Raw genomic sequence first — 4,006 nt, forward strand, 5'->3', positions numbered from 1 at the left:
AATACAAATTCAAAAACTGAAATGTTACCAATTGTCATGAACTGGAGGTAAGACTGGATGCACTTGCAGAAAAACTCAGAATTGATTTAAACAGGTTATAACCAGGGGGTACAAGAGACCAGGAACAAAAACAGCTACCTCTTGAACCACCTCTTGCAACTATAAGACTACAGTCTTTTTGGATAAGTCTTAACTAATTTTGCACAACGTGATGGAGAAAGTATTGCTCATTCTTCCTCTTAGAATTTCTCAAGTTATGGCAGGTTAGCTAGTGAGTGGTGGTGGACTCCAGTTCGGAGATCTTGCCACAGATGTTTGATGGGGTCATTAAGGTCGTTTAGTGTTTCTTTCTTGCCTTTTCCATAAAGGGCCTTGTAGGTACTTTTGGAAAGCACTGTGTACGGAAAGAGTACGTAATTGAATATGTTCATTTTTCCTCCAGTGAAAACATACCATACAGAGCATTCCCTGTCATTTATATTACTCATAAAGCAATGCTTTCCACATCATTTTCAGAATAGATAATGTTAAGTTTGGTGCAATGGTATTCTTTTCAAAGGCAATAAAATACTTGACTGAATTAAACCATTTAAAACATTCTAATTGAGGACAGCCCCTCTGAACTGTGGGAATGCAGGGGGGCTGAGAGATAAAAACGAGGGTGAGTATCATCACGTTATAACACAGAGAGTGCATCTGCACAGCTAATTATGCCAGTGTTAAATTAACACGAAGAGTGTACATGTGAGTTTATGTCAACTCATACTATACACCCAGCTTTAATTTAACACTCTCAGTGTTAATACAGATGAAAAGAGTGTGAAATGAGTGAGTGGTAGTTTGTAGCCTGCTCCTTGTTACATGTCATTATGGATTGATATCATTTAAGTCTGTATGAGAAGTTAATACATCGAACATGCAGCTTCGATAGTGTATGCAAATAGTGAATATAACATTTGTAGGAAGAGTCTCTATTGCTGTAAAGCATATTACAATGCAGTGTGATGCATTAGGTGCCACCTGTGAAGACTGTGTGGTCCTTCTCTGAAGAGTCGAGGCCTTCAACTGCTTCGTTGGCCCTGGGCCCAAGCTTAAGTAGTTCCACTGCCGGTCAGCACTGTATGATTTTCTAAGGTAACCTAAGCTAGTGAACAAAGATTTTGGAACAGATCAGTTTGTCAGTGTATGAGTGACAGAGACTGCAAAATAGTTTTATATGTAGAAATGGGGAAAGATCCAGGAGTCGTGAGAATATTGCACAGAAGGACAAACTGAATCAGAGGGTCATAAGTAAAAACTCACTGATAGAGATAAACAGACACTACGTAGGATTAGTTGCTCAAGACTGCGGCATGTGACCTAATAACAACCGCATTTATTGCGCAGGAAAACTAGATAATGCGATAAACTGCTGGGTGACGTAATGCCAGTTTTTAACTGACAATTTCATAAAAAATGACTAATATCTGACAACATTATCTGGTTTTGTTAAGTTTCGAGTTTCAAGTTTAAGTTTATTTAAAGCCCAATATCACTGTTTACAGTCTCAAAGGGCTTTACATGCCCACAGGATTACAACAAACAGAGCAGGGTGGCACCCCCTGACTTGATCCTCATAGCGGGCAAGAAAAAACTCCTCAAAAAACCCAGATGCTAGGGAAAAATAGGAGAAATCCTGAGAGGGACCACAGAGAGAGGAGACCCCTTCTAGGCCAGCCAGATGTGCAAAAGGTGCCAACCCAGTGGGCAAATTACAAACAACACAGTGATAATGAAAATGAAAACACAACTAGTAGACAGTATAAAGAATGACAAGACAGCATGGGGCTCAGTTGGGGTGGACGACACAGCCACAGCAGCGCAGGAAGCCACGAAGCCGCAGCAGCCATCAGGATGACGGTGAAGAGAGAGATGACAGGGAGGGAGAGGGGGCACACAGATGATATAAGGAAAATAATTTTATAGAAGCATTACTTTATTACTTTCATAGTGTAATAAATTGGTACACAATAAGAATTAAATCACATACAGTATACAACAAAAGTGAGTACACCCCTGTGCAATATCACTGAAATGTCAAATGATTCAAAATTCTTTCACCTCTCAGTAATTGCATTATCTCAACGTAGAATATTTCCTCTTGTGAACAATCAAAAACAAATTCTAGAAATACTGTATTGATAATACAAAGTAGAAACTCAGTGCAACAAAACTGAATATACCTGTGATCACTGACACACAAGTTAGAAAACCTGTGATAACTGAAACAAAATTGAGTACACCTGTGAATTCCAATTCTCCTAACTGCACAAACTGCATCATGGTTCCACATGGAAAAGAATTGCCGGAGGAACTGATAAATCTGATTGTGAGACTTCGCAAAGATGGAAAAGGATACAGGAAGATTGGTGACCAACTAAAAATCAGTCAAAACACAATTGCAGCGGTGATCAGGAGGTACAGAACGAGCCGTAGTATCGCTAATCAGAGGCACAGTGGCCGTCCTCCTAAAATACCGTCATGCGCAGTGCGCTACTTGCACAATCTAGCTCTGAAAAACAGACGGGCAAGTGCTTCAGACTTGGCACGGGGGTTATCAGTGGAAATCGGAGTTTCTGTGACGGCTCAGACAGCGTGAAGGACATTGCATAACATCAGCATCTGTGGACAGCGTCCAAGAAAAAAAGCCCTTGCTTGCTCTTCGGGACAAAACTGCAAGATGAAACTTTGATAAAGAACATGAAAAGAAGCCTGATGAATATTGGCAGCGCATTCTTTGGTCAGATGAGACCAAGATAAATTTGTTCGGCTCAGATGGGGTCCAGCATGTTAGGCGTGAACCTGGCCAGGACTACCACAGTGAATACATAGTCCCAACAGTGAAGCACAGAGGTGGGAGTGTGATGATTTGGGGCCGCATGAGTGCAAAAGGTGTTAGGGAGATGACATTTATAGATGGCACCACGAATGCCTGTGGATATACCAAATACTGGCTGACAAGATGACTCCCAGTCTCCAGAGGCTTGGCAGAAGAGGAATATTCCAGCACGATACCAATCGAAAGCACTCTGCCAAAATTATGCAAGAGTTTCTAAAGAAGAAAAATGTGAAAACTATGACCTAGCCAAGTATGCCGCCTGACTTGAATCCTATAGAACACCTTTGGGGTATTTTAAAGAGAAAGGTAGAGCAACACAGCCCCTCCAGCAAAGGGCAGCTGAAAAAAAAATTGTCTCTGAAGAATGGCATCTCTCCGGAAATTCGTGCAACACTAATCCTCTGTGCCGAGGTCGAGGAGGATTGAGTCTGTCATCAAAAATAAAGGTGGACATATGAAGTATTGAAAAAATAAAGGATTTGAATCTCAGTAATGAAAGGTGTACTGACTTTTGTTGCATTGAGTTCCTACTGTGGGGCCTGTATTTTTAATATAGTAAATCTAAACTGTTAGTTTTTAATTTTACATAAAAGCAAATACCGTCCGGTTCAACTTAGAAGTAATGCAGTTACTGTAAGGTGATACCATTTTGAATAATTTGACATTTAACTGATATTGCACAGGGGTGTACTCACTTCTGTTGTATACTGTAGTACATGACCCGGTTATTAGGATTTGTGTAATGAGCTGTGATATCAGTCATTAACTGCTACACGGATCCACTTCTCATTAGTTTGTAGCTATCAATCTGTTACTTAATATTTCCTTGTTTTCATCCATACCCTGTACATTCAATTACTTCAATTACAGTTTTTCAGGTTTTGCACTTTTTAAGGTATTGCAACATTCACATTCAAGTTTTCCACATTTTGCATTACTTTCGTATGAATATGCACTCAAGATTTGTACATAACCAAATGCTTAGTGTGCATTTAGGGCTATGCAACTTTTATAAATGATGCTCAGGCAGACACACATACACACATTGAATTTTTTTTTCCAATGAATTCATAGAATTTAAATTACAGGACAAAGTAAAAACAAACACTACAGGCAGTTCCACAGAGA

This window comes from Chanos chanos, chromosome 10, assembly GCF_902362185.1.
Source record: "Chanos chanos chromosome 10, fChaCha1.1, whole genome shotgun sequence".
Classification (NCBI taxonomy): domain Eukaryota; kingdom Metazoa; phylum Chordata; class Actinopteri; order Gonorynchiformes; family Chanidae; genus Chanos; species Chanos chanos.